The following is a 19603-nucleotide window of genomic DNA, read 5'->3' as shown; positions in this document are numbered from 1 at the left end:
TCTAGACATGGAAGCAACCTAAGCATCCAGCAATAGATGAATGGATGAGGAAAATATGGTGTGTGTGTGGGTGTGTGTGTGTGTGTAATATTACGCAGCCATAAAAAAGATAAGATTGTGTTATTTGAGACAACATAGATTGACCTATAGGGTACTGTGCTAAGTGAAATAAGTCAGCATTGTTCTTAATACTGGTCATGCTTTTTTGTTTCCCTGACAATACAGACTACCCTACCTACATAACTACATAAACATTGAAAGCTATGTTTAAATGCTCATCCACAGGAATCCTAAAGATGTAAACCATGGATGTCACCACTAAGGGATTTGTGTGCAGGGAATCACCTTAGAGATCATTAAACCCAATCATTGCATTTCACAGATGAGAGAAATAAGATTCAGAAGTTAAGTGCCTTGCCCAAAATCACTCCACTGGTTTGGCAGATTCTGGGGACTAGGTAACATTAAACCATTATGCATATTATTCCATATCTCATTTACCATGCACCATTAGGTCTTCCTCTTCAGAGATACAACCTCCTCTGAGACTTTGTTGGCCACAGAATTCAAGTTTGCCCTGGCATACTAGCCATGTGATTAATATAAAGGTAAAGCAAATACAGCCAAATTCCAAGTAATATAAAGGTGCCACTGAAAAATGCCAGGAGATTTTTAATGATGGATTTAAATATGCTTCTTGAATCTTGTACAGAAACTCATTTTCATCATAGGCAAATAATACAACCACTGTAGTAGTAAAAATGAAATTAAAAGAAAGAAAGAGAGGAAGGAAGGAAGGGAGGGAGGGAGGAAGGAAGGAAATTATGATAAAAGAAAGGAAAAATAAGTCCTTGCAAATGACTGTTAAAAATTGTCCAGATAATTCTGGTGTGCTGTTTTTCTACCACAAAACACTTCTTTTCTTTTTCTTTTAATAATCCCCTTTCTAAAGCTATTCAAAATTCATTAAATTGTCATGTTGTCACGGTATTCTTATCTCCAAATGTGAATTAACTACATGTTGACTTGAAGAAACATTTTTTTTCTTCTATAGTGTTATGCCAGTATTGCTAGTGAGGAGATTTGCACCACCCTGAAAACTCTGAAGTAATAAAATTCTATTAATCATAGTGCTGTAAAGTTTCCAAGTTTATCTTCATGTTCATGGTGAGAAACCTAAATGGGTTTTTTTCAACTGTAGCAATTTCACTGGAATAATAGAGTTCTATAGTGGTGACATACATCTCTTAATTAAGGTTATTTGTCAGAATTAGGTATACCAAGATATACGTTCTAATTTAGTATACCATAAAACATATTCTGGTCTTGTTTTCACGTAAGTTCAGGAATGCAAGTCCTGAGATTGAGTATTTCCTCTTAGGCCAAGAGTGGCAAATAGTTTTCATCCGAAGACCCAGCTTCATTATACCTAGAAACAGATATCGGGAAGGTTTGTGAGTCTGTTTCCAGACCCTGGAGGGAAATAGAGCTGTTATCAACAAGTAACGTCTCCCACAGACTAACAAGCGAGAGGTAACATTGTGTAGCGCATTTACACTCTCCAAAAGATAGTTCTTATTGTCTGTTTTCTTTCTTGTTGTTTCAATTTTAATGCTTATCAAACTCACCCGTGTACATGGTTAGAAATTGTAATAGTCATGGTTAGAAAGCCCAACAGGAAAACAAAGGCTTATAATACAAAACAATAGTCTCCTGGTCCACCTCTTCCCACTCTTGATTTACCACTCCAGAAGGCAACCATTCCAAGTTCTTGAGCTTTTCTTCTCTATTTGCCTCTGCAGTTCCCAGGGTTGTTACTCACAGAGGACAGACTGACTCAGTCAGTTGGGTAGCTCATGGGGGTGCCAAGCTTCTAGGAACAATGGGTAAAGGCATGTGACAGGCTGCCCTAAGAAAAGAAAATGTGCAACACTGCTTGCTCCACTGGTGCAGGTGCCGCTCTGAAATACAACCGTGTGGCTGCCCTCCAGAGCTGCATGATTCTGCCATGCCCTCACCAGCCAAATGGTTTCCACATGGGGCCCCTTCCTCGAGGTGTCTACTTCCAAGTCAGACTCTCACGGGAGCGAGCCTGGTAGTGGAGGCCAGGTCACATATAGCTGTGCCAGCCGCCAAGGACACTGGAACAGAATTTGGGGTTCATTTTGGGGATACAGGGCTCAAATGACAATAAATTTCCCAAAGATAGTAAGATGTCATTCAAAAGGAGCTGGACGGCCCAAGAAATGACAAATATCTACCATAGCTTTCTAATGAATGAGTTGATTATACTGTTTTTTAAATTTGTATTTTATTTTATTAAAGTTTATTCATTTATTTTGAGAGCGACAGAGACAGCACAAGTGGCGAAGGTGCAGAGAGAGAGGGAGACAGAAAACCCCAAGCAGGCTCCGCACTGTCGGCACGGAGCCTGATGTGGGGCTTGAACCCACGAAACTGTGAGATCATGACCTCAGCAGAAGCCAGGTCAGATGCTTAACAGACTGAGCTGCCCAGGAACCCCTAATTTTGTGTTTTACATATTACCTGGGCTATCCTCACTGTTGAAGATAATCATAACTTCCCCAGATACAGACTTCTCTTTCATCCACCCATATATATAAACATATAATATTGTTTTGATAGATCAGTATTTGAGTTTACACGATTCTATCCACATAAACATTTTCCCTGAAATTAATAATTATTTCTTTTTTTTTCATTTGATAGGTTTCTCTATACCTGTCATGAGGGCATTCTAAATTTTTATTTCAGAATTGTAATTTCTGAATTTCTGGTATAGTATTTTAAAATTTCTAGGTGATCTATTTTGTTTTCTACGTGTTCTCTTTTTATAGCCTGTGTGTCTGTGTGTGTGTGTGTGTGTGTGTGTGTGTAATGTTTTTTCTTATTTCCCTAAAGAGAATTACTGTTTGTTTTTCTTCTGCTTCTTATGTTGTTTCTTTTGTCTGTGTTACCTTTTCTATCTATTTTGGTCTCTCTGATGTTAAAAGTTGCCCTCCCTCAAATCTCTCATCATTCTTATTTTGGCTCCTATTTAAGAAAGAGGCCTTAATATTGTGAGACAGAGTAGGGCTTCTTAAAGACTGGGCTTCGCTGAAGGATAATTGAGAAGAACACAGGGACTCCCAAGTGTCAACATTTTATTTTTTTCCTCATTTTTCTCTTCAGCTGATCACTTTCCTCTGAGACGACTCCTCTAATATCCTGCCCTTAAATGTGGCTGCCAGCATCCTAAGAGCTGAGCCATGGAAGGGGATGTTTAGAAAAGAGGCTTTCATTCAGTTCTGTGTTTGGTATGGTAGCCTTCATTCTTTCTGCTGAATGCTCTAAGTCCAGACACCTCTGGTTTGACATCTCCAGAGAATAAACCTTGGATTTTCTGCCAGCTTCATGAAGAGGCAGTTGTCCAGCTGGGGAAAGGACCTGGGTTAACATCTACATCCTGTGTGGATTTTCAACCAACCCTCTTGTTTTCTTCCCTACCTGTTCTCCTATATTCTGAAGTACTTGTCGGAGTCAGTTCCTGAGCATTTTTTTTAAAATCCTTGGCATGGGTTGATATGGTTCTTAGATTTAGCCCTAGTGGGCTTAGATTTCAGCTTCCTGTGGTCTGTGGAGTTGGTCCCCATTTATCCATTAATCATCCAGCTGCTAAAATTATACCGCTGTCTTCTTTCCTATTGTCCCTGTGCTCTCTCCCCTCCTCCTCTCTCTCCAACTCTGTATGTATCTCCTTCTCCCCTCTTCTTCTCTCTCACCACGTGTGTGTGTGTGTGTGTGTGTGTGTGTGTGTGTGTGTGTCTGTAATCCTTTACTGTCATTGTGGAGTTGTAGAAAGGAAGAATAGGTAAAGTATGTTCCAATCTTCCACATTTCTGTGTTAATTAGAAATCCTTTGCTAGGAGCCCCTGGGTGGCCCAGTTGGTTAAGCATCTCATTCTTGGTTTCTGCTCAAGTTGGTTAAGCATCTGACCCTTGGTTTCCACTCAGGTCATGATCTCAAGGTTCGTGAATTCAAGCCCCATGTCAGACTCTGCGCTGACAGTGAGGAGCCTGCTTTTGATTCTCTGTCTCCTTCTCTCTCTGCCCCTCCCCCCCTCACACGCTCTCTCTTTCTCTCTCAAAAATAAATATACATTTAATAAAATTAAAAACAAAGAAATCCTTTGTTATATATTTTTTCTTGAAATCTTGTCAACATTTACCATATAGTACAACAAACAGAATTGAAATTATTTTTTTCACAATTTACAAGTCCGCTTTTATCAACTTTTAACAAATCAGATCTTCAGTAGGAACGAACTGGTTTTTCTCTTGGACATTTTTTTTTTTTTTACGTTTATTTTTGAGACAGAGAGAGACAGAGCATGAACGGGGGAGGGGCAGACAGAGAGGGAGACACAGAATCGGAAGCAGGCTCCAGGCTCTGAGCCATCAGCCCAGAGCCCGACGTGGGGCTCGAACTCACGGTCTGTGAGATCATGACCTGAGCTGAAGTCAGATGCCTAACCAACCGAGCCACCCAGGCGCCCCTCTCTTGGACATTTAATCATTATGTTGAGACTTGGGTGGGGCCTCAACTCCTTTCTCTTTCAATCTCAATTCAATGTTAATAGCTAAATATTAAGTCTCTCCCTGTTATGCAATTATGTAATTATATAAGCAACAAGTTTCAAAAAACATCAAAAAACACAAAGTAAAAAAAAATTGCTGTTCCTTTTTCAAAGTAATATGTAAAATTCACTTTTTTTCAGTCCCACTAGGCTCATTTGCAAGCATCTACCATATCTTTGTAAGCACTGTCAACATTTTGGTCTGTAGGCTTCTAGGAATTTTTAGGTTTATACTTACATATGCAAGTTTAGATTTGTTTCCCCCAAAGTATAGGATCATGTTATACATACCACTATTAAACTTGCTCTGTTCTTTTTTGTCATAGACTCTGGGCCTGGAGTTCTCTCTTGTCCAGCAAGAGAGTGGATGCAGAATTAAAATGCAAGAGAGGCTAATGTCCAGGAGAAGACAAGAGCCCCAAGTAAGGGTCCTTGCTCCGTTTTTATTAGGATCAGAAGACTTACAAGTGTGATAGATGTGCACAAAGAGACAATGAAACCATGAACATCAACTCATGGGCGTGAGGGAAAGGGGGTTTTGAAGATATGTGGTGTTCGGGGTTTGGGTCAATACAAAATAAAATCCTGACACTGGGCAGATGGTTGTTTAAGGCAGGCATGAGGTGCAACCTCTGTTTACCTAAACTTGCCTAGGGGACAAGAAAGACAGAACATGCTACCTCAGGGTCAACAAGGCACCTTTCTTTTGCTAATTATCTCTGCTCCTGGAAACTTTGCCCTGCTGTGGTCTAAAGTCCTGTTTACCTGTTTACCTGTTTTGGCCATTCCTTCCTGTGAAAGTAGCTTTCTGCTATAGTACTAAGTTGGGGACATTTCCACCCTGAATACCTAATCTTACTTACCTAATTTTGGATGCTTTCATCCTGAGATTTCCTATTCCTGTAAGCCTTGTTAACCCATGGGTGCAAGCTCAGGGAATTCCTAAGCTTGCTCCCCACACTTTTTTACTTATTGGTATATTGACAACATTTTTCTAAGTTAATATTTTTTTTTTTAATTTTTTTTAACGTTTATTTATTTTTGAGACAGAGAGAGACAGAGCATGAACGGGGGAGGAGCAGAGAGAGAGGGAGACACAGAATCGGAAGCAGGCTCCAGGCTCTGGGCCATCAGCCCAAAGCCCAACGCGGGGCTCGAACTCACGGACCGTGAGATCGTGACCTGAGCGGAAGTCAGACGCTTAACCGACTGAGCCACTCAGGCGCCCCCTAAGTTAATATTTTTTATATACCTCATTATTTTGAATGGGTATTGAGGTAGTTTTAAGATACATTCATAAATAAAATAAGTCTACTAATTCTTGATACTCCTCTCCAAAAGGTGTAGCATAATTCCCCTCTTCTGAGTGTGGGCTTTATGACTAACTTCTAATGAACAGAATATGGCCGAAGTGACACTACGTGATGTCTGAGAATAGATCATAGAAGGCATTGCAGCTTCCCCTTTGCACTCTCTCTCAGACTGCTCATTTAAGGAGAAGCCAGTTCTGTGTCACCAGGACACTCAAGCAGCCCTAAAGAAAGGCCCATGTGGCAGGAAACTAAGGCCCTCTGCCAATAGCAAGTGAGGAAGTGTGGCCCTCTGCCAATATCCAAGTGAGTGAGCCATCTTGGTAGTGGATATGCCAGCCCCAGTCAAGCCTTCCAAAGAATGCAGCCCAATGCTCTGGTTTCTCTTCAGATTGCATAAATCTTTTGCCTTTTACCAAAGAATGCAGCCCTCACTGACATCTTGACTGTAATATCAGGAGACACCATGAACCAAAACCACCCAGTTATCCTGCTTTCTGATTCCTGACCGACAGAAACTATGAGATACTACATGGTTGTTATAAGCTTCTATGTTTTGAAGTAACTTGTTACACAGCAGTAGATAACTGATACAGTTTTGGTACCTGGAATTTGGGTGCTGTTATGTTAAAACCTAATTATGTGGAAGTGGCTTTGGAACTGGGCAGCGAGAAAAGGCTGTCAGGGCTTTGAGGAAGAGTGTTAGTAAAAGCCTAATGAAACTATTACTAGAGGCCTGATTGCCATTGGGAGGCTGTGGGTGAAGCCTCAAAGGAAAGTGAACAAAAGCTTTATGGAAACTGGAGAAAAGGGGATCCTTGTTATGTAATGGCAGAAAACTTAGTATACTGTTCCCTGTAGTAATCTGGAAAGTAGAAAATGTACCTAATGAACTGGGTAGTGTAGCTAGAGAGATTTTCAGGTAAAGTGCTGTAGGTGTCACCTGGTTTCTTCTTGCTGTTTACAATAAAATGTGAGAACAAAGAGAGAAACTAAAGAAAGGATTATTACACATGACAAAGCTAGACTGGATGGTTTTGGAGATGCCCAATGCTTCCAAATGGCAAACCAAGCTAAAATTAATAAATGGCTTCCCACCAAAGATCAAATCAAGGCCACTTCCAGAAAAAACATGGTTTAGAGATGAGGCTGAGGGGTAGCTATAGAATACCTTGTTTATGACCACAGAAAGATCGAACTAAAATGGTGCCTCAGAAAACTGCTCAAACAACAGAGCTTTAAAGATGCTTAGGGATGTTGTTCTTCCATAGTTCAACGGAAGCCCAAGGTAGAGAGAATTTACCTTGAAGAGATTTGTGGGTGTGGCTTTTGTTGAATGAAGGGAACCTCAATACAATTCATAGGAGGCCAACAGTTTTCTAAAAAATAATTATAATTACAGAAATACTACCAGCTCAGACTGAAAGAGACAGAAATAGTACACAATGAAAAGAAGCATTTGGAACTCCAAAATTTTACTGAGAAAATTACACAGCTCCAATACAGCCTACCTTGTAAGGAAAAGGAAGGATTAATCCAAAGAGGTCATCAAGAACCCAGGTTGTGGAGCCAAGAGCCACAGAGGATCATTCCCGGGCAGGAGTAAGATTGGATTTGAATCAACACACTTTTAACATGTGGCTTAGAACAATGATTGCTTTGGGCCTCCCATTTTCCTTCTTTTTGAACAGGAATGTCTACAGTGCTTATCCTTTGTCCATCCTACATAATGTACATTGAGGGTGTATGTGAGCAGATACCTTGTCTCTTTAGTCCATAGTGCCTGAGATCAGAGGAAGTGTACTCAAGGAGCTGCACTTAAGGAATGACACCTGGGAAGCTTCAGCCATACCTGGACCAAATTAACATGATATCTTTCTGAACTTTAAGCTAATACTGTAATGGGTTGAGACTTGGGGGTGAAGGGGAGTAAATTTGGAAGGGATGAGTATATTTTCTTTTATTTAATCAATCAATCAGTCAATCAATCAATCAATCAATTATTTGAGAGACAGCAAGAACAATCAGGGGAGAGGGGCAGAGGAAGGAGAGATCTAGAATCTTAAACAGGTTCCATGCTCAATGATGAACCTGACACAGAGATTGATCCCACATCCCTGGGACCATGACCTGAGCCGAAACCAAGAGTTAGAAACTCAACCAAGTGAGCCACCCAGGTGCCCTGGGATGAGTATGTTTTCTACGTGAAAATAATTTTAATTTGTGGCCAGAGAACAAGTTGGAGTAGTTTTAAAATATGTCCCCAAATCACTCAACACTCTTCCCTCCAAAAAGTGAAGACAAAATCACTTTCTCTTGAGCTTAGACTGGACTTGACTTGGAATATTAGAGCATTGGTAGAATATTGATATTGTAGAATACTGCAGAAATGATAGTGTGCAAATTCTAACGCTAGGTCATAGAAGCCAGCTTCATTCTTGCTGTCTTAGATCACTGATTCTGGGAGAAGCAAGCCGCCATATCACTCAGAATGCTCAAGTAGCTCTAGGGAGAGGTTCGTGTGGTCCATGTGGAGAGGGACTGTGTCCTCTACCAACAGACATGTTAGGGAGCCATGCTGGAAGCAGATTCCCCAGTCCCAGTCAAACATTCAAAGACTGCACTCCCGGCAAACATCTTGACTGTACTCTCATGATCGACCCTGAGTTAGAACCATCCAGCTAAGCCACTACCAATTCACCACCCTCAAAAACTCTGAGATAATAAGTATTTGTTGTTTGGAACTGCTAATCTGGGGGGGGGCGGTAACTTATTACCCAGAAATATGTAAAGAAACATATTGTCCTCCCTCCTTCTCTTTTTGCAAATATAAACAATGCTGCAACAAGCCTCTTTGCATATATATCTTTATGTTCTCAAGGTATTATTTCTGTGGGATAAATTCTTAAAATGGGAATCTCTGGCTATGCCCATTTTAAGTTGATATAGATATTGTCAAATTTTCTCCCCTAAATAATTGTAACAATTTACACTCTCCCAAGCAGCAGATGAGAGTGTCTCTATATCTTTGCTAATTTTAAATGTTATTAGTCTTTCTAATTTTTCTCAATCCTATGAGAGAAAGTATGATATTTTTTAAATTTATATTCCTAATATAATTTATATTATAACTTTTGCTGAGGGTGAGCTTCTTTTTGTTTTTATGGCTTGAAAAAACACCTTGCTTATTTCAGATGAAGTTTTCTTTGCACTCTTCTCTCCCTGGATCCTTCTTCTTCCACAGTACCTTTCACATGGCATAAATGGGCAGTTTCTGAATGGATGAATAATGGAATAATTGAAATTCAGATATGCAGAAAGTCTTCATTTAACCCCATGGGATTGACTTTTAATTGGGGGAAAAATACCTTAGCAACCAATTATTTTAATTAGCCTTTCCCTTCCCCTATACCACTATTTGATTATCATTCAAGTATTCTCTGACAAAGCTCTTTATTTTACGTACAACCTGCTCAGGTCAATCTTTTTGTTGTTTTTTTTCTTTTAAAAAAATTTTTTTAAGCTCATTTATTTTGAGATAAAGAGGGTGTAGGCAGGGCAGAGAGAGAAGGAGAGAGACAGAATCCCAAGCAGGCTCTGCACTGTCAGCATGGAGCCCAGGGCAGAGCTCAGACTCACGAACCGCAAGATCATGACCTGAGCCAAAAGAGACACTTAACCAACTGAGCCACCCAGGCACTCCAGGCTAACCTGTTTCTAAAAGTGGTCATATTTTTCCTTTCTAAATGTTTTAAATACAGCAGAATAGCTATGTAACAAATACTAATACTAGTTAACAACAATAATGATGCTAACTGCAGCTATTATTAAGCACCTACAATGTGACAAGTTCATTATATGCATAACTGATCTAATTTAACATTTCTACATCCCTCTATTGTTATTTCCTACTGTAGGAATGAGGAAACTAATACACAATGAGGGCAAATAAATTAAGTGGTAGAGCTGAGATGCAGACTCTTATCATATGAATTCAAAGCCCACATTCTCTCTATAATGCTCAGCTGACTTTCTTGGAAATAAATATTTATATAGTTGTTTTCACATATCGTATGTTCAAAGAAAAAGGAGGGTTCAAGAAGAGAAAAATATTGGGGCGCCTGGGTGGCTCAGTCGGTTGAGCGTCCGACTTCAGCTCAGGTCACAATCTCACGGTTCGTGAGTTCGAGCCCCGCGTCGGGCTCTGGGCTGATGGCTCGGAGCCTGGAGCCTGCTTCCAATTCTGTGTCTCCCTCTCTCTCTGCCCCTCCCCCATTCATGCTCTGTCTCTCTCTGTCTCAAAAATAAATAAACATTAAAAAAAATTTAAAAAAAAAGAAGAGAAAAATATTGCACAATTTTAAGTAATGAACACTGAAATTATATTTTTCTTGCCCAGAGGGCAACTGCTTACTGCTGTTGATTCCCCGCTCAGAAGAATGAACATTTTTTTTTCCTTCATGGTTTGCAAACTTAATTCAGCCATCAATGGGTAAGTGACTTACACCCAGTTAAAGTGAGGAAATGCAATTGAAACACTTAACTAGGAAAAGAGAAAAAAAGAAAATGGGTTTCCTTTCAGTGATCATCAGTCACTACCATCTGAGGATTTATGTCAAGCTGAGAAAATTCCCCCAGTCTGTTCAGAAATAAGACTGCATAATGAATTTCAACACAGCACTATGATAATGAGATCGATGCCTTCTTTACAAAGCAATTTACAAACTTTCAGAGGTAATTTGGGTTTCTGGATGTTGAGGTCACCGCAGACGGAAGGCAAGTATACTGTTCAGGTACACTCCAAAATGTTCTGTCACAATAATGTGAATTTAATTTTTAGAAAAGATAACTCCCCTAAATTGTCAAAAGTTGTTTCTAACAAGCCTCGTATGGAATTACAGTGCTGTAGAATGAAACCATGGGGAAAGGAAATGGCACTGTATGTGAGAATAATATGAACCAGATTCACGCTACGTACTTCTCGGATTCTTTTTCTGGACATATCTAAGAGGCTTCATAATTTTAGTCTGGGGAAAAAAGGGAGAGGAAAATGTTTGGGTTTTTTTTTTTTCTTCCTGATTGAAAATGGCAAACTCACATTCCCTCAATGCTGAACTCAGATACCTCCTAGAATGATGTTTTATTATGGGCATAACCACTCGTATTCAGTAGCAACAGCAACCGGGCTAACGTGTTTTCTACCTGCAACAAAAAGAGGCATAATGATGGCAACGCGATGAGGAGTCTCGCAACACAAAGTACCTAAGCAACGAGGGTTCTGGGAGTCATTTTTCTTCAACCTGTGTGTTGTTCCACGTGATCACTGAAGGGTGACACTAAAATGGATAAAACACTGGTATCTCTCTAAAACAGGGGCTGCATACCCTCACCGTGATGACAGAAGGTTTATTCATTAATATTTGTTTGAAGTACTTTTTCATGTATCTCTAACTCAATTTTATTCAGCCAGCTGCGCGTTAACAATTGTTTATAGGATAACCAGAACACATGACACTCAGAGATACACAGAAAGTAATTCTCAGTTCATAGAAGTCATTTCGGTAAAATTAAATAACAGCACAATAACAATAATTGAGTTTCCTAATATGAATTTCTGTGTTCTGGGTATATTTTAAAGCCCTATTGTCTTATTTTATAAATGGCTATATTGTGTTCTTTCGTTTGTATAATGGGGACTCATGTTTAGCCTAATAAGGATATGAATGGTTACATATAGAAATAGTGATAGATATTTATATACACATGGGTTAGTATAGACATAAATATGTCTTTGCTTTGTCAGCTTAGAATCAATGACAGTCGAGTAGCAATGAACATACCCATTGCTCATATCTCGGTTTCTAATTGCACTTTAAATAAAAGGCAACATAGATCCTTGGAGAAATAGCAGATTCTAGCACAGAAGCAGAAAATATACATATACAGAACGAGCCTGCAGCATCGTGTAATGCCAGAAAGCAATGAGGTGCTCTCAAAATACAAAACTAAACTAAACTCCACACTACTGAAGGTATGTGTCAAAGGAACATAGAAATTAGCTGAAAGAACTCCCAATGGCCAAATCTAGAACAATTTGAGAAACAAAATAAGGTCGTTTTGGATTATAAGTCAAAATATACAATAAATATCCACAAGTCCATGCTGATATAAATAAATGGAAGAGATGAGACAAATCTGTGCAAAAGAATTTCAAATAATTTTTATAAATATTCTACCCTTAAGGAGGTGATAGAGTAGATTCCCTATTCCTTAAGTGTCAGCCACACATAATGACTTTCGTCTAAAGAGTACAGGATGTAGGGGTGCCTGGGTGGCTCAGTCGGTTAAGCAGCCGACTTCGGCTCAGGTCATGATCTCGCAGTCCCTGAGTTCGAGCCCCACGTGGGGCTCCGTGCTGACAGCTCGGAGCCTGGAGCCTGTTTCAGATTATGTGTCTCCCTCTCTCTGACCCTCCCCCGTTCATGCTCTGTCTCTCTCTGTCTCAAAAATAAATAAACGTTAATAAAAAAAAAAAAGAGTACAGGATTCAAAGGGTGGCGGGAGTAACTTTACAGTGGCGAGAACTAACGAACGAACACCAGGGGACCAAGACCAACATCAACATAAATCATGTTGATAGCAGGTACTCTCAATACAGTGTGCTGAAAATGACGGTTTGTTTCTTTGATCTTCCTCCACCAAACCTATAACCCCAGTCTAATCAGTAGGAAAACACTAGACAAATTTCATTTAAGGGACATTCCACAAAATACCTAACCAGCACTTCTCAAAACTGTCAAGCTCATTGAAAACAAGGAAATTCTTAGAAACTGTCACAGCCAAGAGATGCTCAAGGAGACATGATAACTAAATGTGTTATCCTGGATGGGGTCCTGCTAACGAAATGTGTTATCCTGGATGGGGCCCTGCAACAGAAAAAATTAGGTAAAAAACTAAGGAAATATGAGTAAAATATGGACTTTATTTAATAGTATTATATCTGTATTGGTTTATTAATTGTAACAAATGGACCATACTAATGTACGATGTTAATAATAAGGTCTACTGGATGTGGGGTATGTGGAAACTCTTTATATTATCTTCACAATTTCTCTGTAAATCTAAAACTCCTAAAATAAAAGGCTTATTTTTGTACATATTTTTTTATTTTAGAGAAATAGAGAGAGAGAGAGAGAGAGAGAAAGAAAGAAAGAAAGAAAGAAAGAAAGAAAGAAAGAAAGAAAGAAAGAAAGAAAGAAAGAAAGAAAGGAGGGAAGAAAGAATAGAAAGAAAAGAAATAATCTTAGGCAGGCTCCATACTCAGTGCAGAGCCTGACAGGGGGCTTGATCCCACGACCCTGGGATCATGACCAGAGCCAAAATCAAGAGTTGGATGTTCATCCAACTGAGCCACCCAGGTGTCCCAAGGTTTATTTTTTTTTAAGTCACAAAAATGGAACAGCAGAAAACATATCCATCTTGACTTTGGCCTGGGTGAAAGGAAATTCTTTCTCTGGAAATTTGTATCATAAGTTGTCCCTACACTTATTTTTCATTCATTCATATTACCCGTGTTGTGTGAAAAGTCTCCTGTGAAGAATTTAATGTAGAGTGGTTCGGGATTCAGTATGCCCCAAGGAACCTCCAAAAGCAGATGTAAATCCTCTCTGGAAGAATTTAACCTCAGTGTGGTTTCAAAGATGTCTCAGAAATAAATTCCTCCCCCCAAATTATCTCATAGTCAAAAGTCATAAAACACACACACAAAACTAAGACAACATGGTAAGAACTAGCAGTAATAGATCTTGAAAATTTTGAGATTGGAATCATAAAACACAAAATAAAAACTGGCTATGATTAATATGTTTAAAAATTAAGAGAACCTTGAACATTTGACACAGAAAAGGTAATTACAAAAATTATAAAAAGTGACAAAGATGATTTGCAAATTAACCAAATTAAATTTATTTTATTTCAAATTAAACAAATACTTGTTGAGTACCCACTCTATGCTAGGGCATGTACTAGATGTGTTCATGTACATAATCTATCTTATTTTCAACAACAAGTAATTATATTAAAGTGCTAAACTTGTAAACTTTCATCTTAAAATATTTTTCATTATTTTGTTTTCACTCTACTATCTGAAAACTTTCTTCTGATCTATTGTCTAGCTCACAAATTCTCTTTGTCGCTGTGTCAAACTACTATTACACACATCTGTTATGTTCTTAATTTTGGTTGTTAGTAATTTTTTTCTTAATTTCTATTTGGTTCCTTTTCACATATGTCAAGTCAGTTTTTATACTTACTTCTCCCTAAAGATTTCTTCAATTTTGTCATTTGTTTCTTTAAACATGCTATTCATAGTTTTATAATTTTTGTCTGATTCCAGTATCTAAGGCTTCTGTGGTTCTGTTTCTGTGGTCTGTAGTTTCCCTTGTTTTTCCCTGATGGTATCTTGTTTCCTGGCCCTGGATTACATTTAGGTATGTTCTGGTCATTTGATTTGAGAAATTATTCTTGGGAATAATTTGAGGCCTAGAATGATTTTAATCTTAACCAAAGAAAATTTTTGCTTGCTTCCTCCATGTGTCTTTCTTTCTTTCTTTTTTTTTTTTTTTAACATTTATTTACTTTTGAGAGACAGAGAGGGAGACAGAGCACAAGCAGGGGAGGGGTAGAGAGAGAGGGACACAGAAACTGAAGCAGGCTCCAGGCTTTGAGCTGTCAGCACAGAGACCATCACAGGGCTCGAACCCATGAACCGCGAGATCATGACCTGAGCCACCCAGGTGTCCCCTCAATGTCTCTTGATCTACCAGTCCAATAATGCCTCATCCATGCTCAGAGATTGAGGGTGCCCCGAATTACCCAGGTGATCCAAAGCTGGGCTGCAAGTCAGTGAGGGTACTCATTTATTTCCACTTGACTGTTTTCCTGAGGGCAAAGCCTGTGGGGTTCCAGTTTAAGGTAGAATTCACTACCTGGAGAGCGCCCAGGTTTTGTCTTTTGTCCCCTGTGCTTCCTAAGACCAATAAAACTGCTGCTCAGTTTTGTAGTTACTCCTTCCAGAGCATCAGATGCTTTCCAGGCAAAAGCAGCATTGAGTGCCTGGCCTACTTCTCTAAGTTCTTGCCCTTTCCTAGACTTTGACCCAATAATTTCTCACTATCATATTAGCTCGGGACTTGAAAAGCTTCAACAGAGATGAGCTGCTGGAAAGAGTTGTCCCCTGGCTGCAAATTTGTTTTCCCCTCTGGGGACCCTTCACTTCAACATTGCCCCTGCCATGCCTGAGCCCAGGGAATAAGCTGTCTCCTCTATAAAACTTTAGCTCAAAACTGTACAAAATCTTCAGTTCCCCTTAACTTTTCGAAACCATAGTGCCAAAACACTAAGGGTCTACTATAAGAAAGCAAAGTACAAGAAAAAAATATGATTGGCATTTTCCAAAAAAATTGGTTTTGCTTTCTACAGTGAGACCTGCTGTTTAGAACTCCCATCAGGATCAGGAAGACACATTCCTTTGGCATCTGGGCCCCCGGAGAGCCGAAACTAAGAGGTAAGGCCCTCCCATTTAGTCTGAATTCTCTTCGGAGGAGCAGCCCTTGCTAGGGCTAGAGAACGGATAGCACTGTGAACTGTAACGCACTGAAAGGCCTCTCCCTGCCTGGCTAAGTGTCCGAGCTACACGCTTCTCTTCAGATGTCCGATCCCTCTTCCAACCCAGAGAAAATCAATGAGGATTTTGATGGAGGAGACTTCCACAGTCCCTCTCAAATCACGTCTGAATAATTTAGACTCTCTCACACTGCATGACCCTTTACACTCAATGAAGGGCTTTGGCACATTGACCAGACACCTGTATTCTGGGACTGTGCTGTCCAGTATGGTAGCCACCAGTCATGTGTGGCAATCGAACACTCGAGTACAGCTCTACGAACTGGTTGGGCTGTAAGCATAAACACCAAGTTTTGAACACTTCGTATGGTAAAAAAGAATGTACAACATCTCAGTAATTTTTTTAGTAACTAAATGTTGAAATGGTACTCTGGATATATTGAGTTAAATAAATATATGATTAAAATTAACTTCACCTGCTTTTTTTAATTTGGCTACTACAATATTTAAAATTACATAAGTGGTTTGCATTATATTTCCACTGGACGGTGTTGTCTCGAGGGCGATCTTGGTTCTAAAGACTGAATTTCCTCTTCCTGAATAGTTATTTTCTCAACTAGGATATTTTTTTAAGTATCTCTAGAAAATTCCTTAGCTCCTTTCTGTTTTTGGAAGTAGCATGATATAATAAGAAAAAAACACTTGGGTTCTAATCTCTATTTTTGTCATTAACTAGCAATGAAAGTAGTCAAATCATTTTATCGCTTTGGGTCTGAGTTTCTTTATGTAAAATAAAAGGGTTGGACTGGGGGGACCTATATGGTTTCTTCCAGTTCTATGATTATTTGATTTGATTATAAAATTTCTTCTAAAATATTTTCCAAGGATAATATAGACTTAGGTTTGATTATAAACTTTCTTCTAAAATATTTTCCTGGATAATATAAACTTAGCTTCTTATTACAAAAATACATAATTTTTGAACCTTCTTTTAAAAACTTTTTTAATGTTGATTTATTTTTGAGAGAGAGAGAGAAAAACAGAGTGTGAGCAGGGGCAGGGGCAGAGAGAGAGGGAGATACAGAATCTGAAGCAGGCTCCAGGCTCTGAGCTGTCACCATAGAGCCTAACACAGGGCTCAAACTCATGAACTGCAATATCAGGACCAGAGTGAAGTTGGATGCTCAACTGACTGAGTCATCCAGGTGCACCGAACCTTCTTTTGAAGAAGATAAAAAAAATAAATATTTCCCTTGTTAAAAGGACAGACATTAGGGTAATTTTTTTTAATTTTTTTTTCAACGTTTTTTATTTATTTTTGGGACAGAGAGAGACAGAGCATGAACGGGGGAGGGGCAGAGAGAGAGGGAGACACAGAATCGGAAACAGGCTCCAGGCTCCGAGCCATCAGCCCAGAGCCCGATGCGGGGCTCGAACTCACGGACCGTGAGATCGTGACCTGGCTGAAATCGGACGCTTAACCGACTACGCCACCCAGGCGCCCCTAGGGTAATTTATACAACCTTGCATACGCTAAAGTGCGTGTTTATTTTCTGTGCTGCCATTGTAAGTTTTGCCATGAAAACTATTTTGTTAATTACAGTTTTTCCATTTTTCAGGTTCAATCTATGGCTATGATTATTGTCTATTGTATATAATTGATCCATTAGCTTCTCCTCCATGGGTCATTCTCATTCCTCAGACATACATGTCTTCTATATTCTCTTTTGACCATTTATGGTTATATTTTTTATCTTATTCTGACCTTGCTGTGTCCTCTAATTCTCTTTCAGCGTTGAGCTCTCTTGCCATCTCATACCAGCACTCTGGTCACACTCTTCCACTCCTTTAGACTCAGGAACTTCCTGCTCTCCTCATCCTTTCCAAAACAATTTCATCTGGAAAGATATAATAATAAGTACATTTCCGGTAAATTGCAATCTGCAGTTACTTCTGCAAAGTGTTGGGGATGAGGTGGTGGGAAGGTAGGTCTTTGTATTTTAAGCCTTAATTTGCACGCTGAAATGAAAACCTTTATTCCTATTAAATTGAATGGACTGTTTCTTTTTTTTTTTTTTTTAATGTTTATTTATTTTTGAGAGAGAGAGAGAGCACAAGCAGAGGAGGGGCAGAGAGACAGGGAAACAGAGAATCTCAAGTAGGCCCCGTGCTGTCAGTGCAGTGCAAAGGGGACTGAACCCTCGAATCCTGAGATCATGACCTGAGTCACAACCAAGAGTCAAACGCCTAACCAACTGAGCCACCCAGCCGCCCCTCAGAGTGTTTCTGTTCTATATTTAAATTGTCTTAAACTCCATCACAGTATGTGAATTCTCACACATTTATGCTTTGCAAGCCCTGCCCACACCTATTCTTTCCTGTGAAAATGTGGCTTTAGACATATCTACAGTTACCTCTGCAAGATTCTGACCGAAGAAACCTACTCAACCTTAACTTTTGGACAGAGTTTGCGAAGCACTGAATTTGGCATAAGACAATCTAGGTTCATTATCTTAGCCACACTTGAACTGGATGTATCACCTTGGACATATCCATGATTCTAAGGTAATCTGCTAAAAGGAGCCCTAATAACACCTGTTAACACACATGTCACATGGTACTTCTGAGCATCTAAAGGAAATAACCAACATGAAAGCACTTACCAATGGTAAAGCACTACTCAGTGTGAGTGATACTGGGCATCCTGAAACTTCATGAAATTTTGTTCCTAGCTCCATTTTCTCTTCTTTGGGTCAGAATAAATACACTGACCCGTTGAGTTTCGACAAGAACTAAGAATATGACTGAAGGTTTTCAGATTAATGGAAAGTTTCAAGTTAAGATGAAACGGTCACTGTCTTCATTCAATCATAATGAGACCTATGAAACACATATTAGAACTAATAACCTAAGTTACTTTACACAATTCATCTGTGAAACTCAATTTGTCAAGAAATAGTAAATGTTTTTTTTGAAATTCAAATGGAACCTGGGTGGAGGGATTGGGGTCAACGTTAAATTGCTAGTCATTTTAAGTAACAAATTCATGTTAATGTTATGAAAGTGGAGTGTAAAGAAAAGACTTTAGAATTAGATGTTAATCACCTGGATTTTTGAAAAAAGCTCCTGCTCCTAAAATTGATGCGAAAATATTTTCCAAATAAATTCAAGTGCTGAAAAATATTATTCAAAGCATCTATAGAATATACACATGTGTGTACATGTATGTATGCATATATTCTTTCCTGTTATTTCTTTGAAATCAGAGCTACGAGACAGAGTTCTATCATCAATTATTCTTGGAATTTAGTGAAAAAAGAAAAGAATTTGGAATCAGTCACTGGGTTCCGTCCACCTTCCCTGGCTTAGGAGCTATTTCCTCCTCCCTAAAAAGGGAGGCAATCCTGTCTGCTCCGCCTAACTCGCAGAGTTGTGCTAAGAACCCAGTGCGCCTTATGGGAAAGGCAGGTACGGTTGCTGATAGGACGATTAGAGGAGTCGGGCACTCAGCAATGCAGTTTTAAAAACCCCAGCTCTTCGCAGCTGACGAAGAGAAAGGCAGTTCTCTTTACCCCAAATCTATTCCATTTTTGATACCATTTCAAATGTAGGTAAGAGGAAGGAGGGCCAGGGGCATTTAAGAAACCCGGACGCAGAAACTTCCTCTCCCCTCAGCTGTGTATATATACTCTTTCCCTTCGTCCGTCCAACAATATTTCTCAGACCCCTGTCGGGTTTGGGACCCTGGGCTAAGCAGCGACAGCCCCGAAGGGGAAAGGACCCAGAATGCGGTCCTGAGAAGCCTTCGGTCTAGGGAGCACACACTGGACCGGTAACTGCGGGCCAGCGAAGACCCGGGCCCCAGGCCCCCCCCACCCCCACCCCCGGCCCCGCCGCTGCCGAGCCCATCCCCCTACCCCTCCGCGGCGGCGGCTTGTTCCGGCCGCGTCCCCATGGCAACCAGTGGCGGCGCGGAGGGCCGGCTGCTGGCGGGGAGGGAGAGGCCCTAACGGCCTCGGCGGCCGCGGGGCG

The 19603-nt window shown here is 39.9% G+C and overlaps 1 protein-coding gene and 1 long non-coding RNA gene across 7 annotated transcripts in view; one reads left to right on the top strand and one right to left on the bottom strand.

Moving 5' to 3' along the window:
* Positions 1–702: 702 nt before the first annotated feature.
* Positions 703–19600, bottom strand: LOC131487144 (uncharacterized). 2 transcript variants are annotated; one of them, XR_009249631.1, is made up of 4 exons: positions 19489–19600; positions 17337–17469; positions 9128–9221; positions 703–2141 (listed from the first exon to the last, which is right to left on the bottom strand). It is a non-coding gene; the product is annotated as an uncharacterized LOC131487144 (long non-coding RNA). The 2 variants fall into 2 exon arrangements; XR_009249630.1 differs by lacking the exon at positions 703–2141 and having other exon boundaries at positions 8799–9221; positions 19489–19597.
* DEUP1 (deuterosome assembly protein 1) overlaps positions 18918–19603 on the top strand; it is an 82486-nt gene continuing 81800 nt past the window's right edge. For all 5 annotated transcript variants that reach the window (XM_058687496.1, XM_058687497.1, XM_058687495.1 and 2 more), the window contains exon 1: positions 18918–19039. The gene's annotated coding sequence lies outside the window, so the exon portion shown is untranslated. The remainder of the gene's footprint in view (positions 19040–19603) is intronic.

Source organism: Neofelis nebulosa, chromosome 10 (genome assembly GCF_028018385.1).
Source record: "Neofelis nebulosa isolate mNeoNeb1 chromosome 10, mNeoNeb1.pri, whole genome shotgun sequence".
NCBI classification, from domain to species: Eukaryota; Metazoa; Chordata; class Mammalia; order Carnivora; family Felidae; genus Neofelis; species Neofelis nebulosa.
This window is presented reverse-complemented; position numbering and strand designations above follow the sequence as displayed.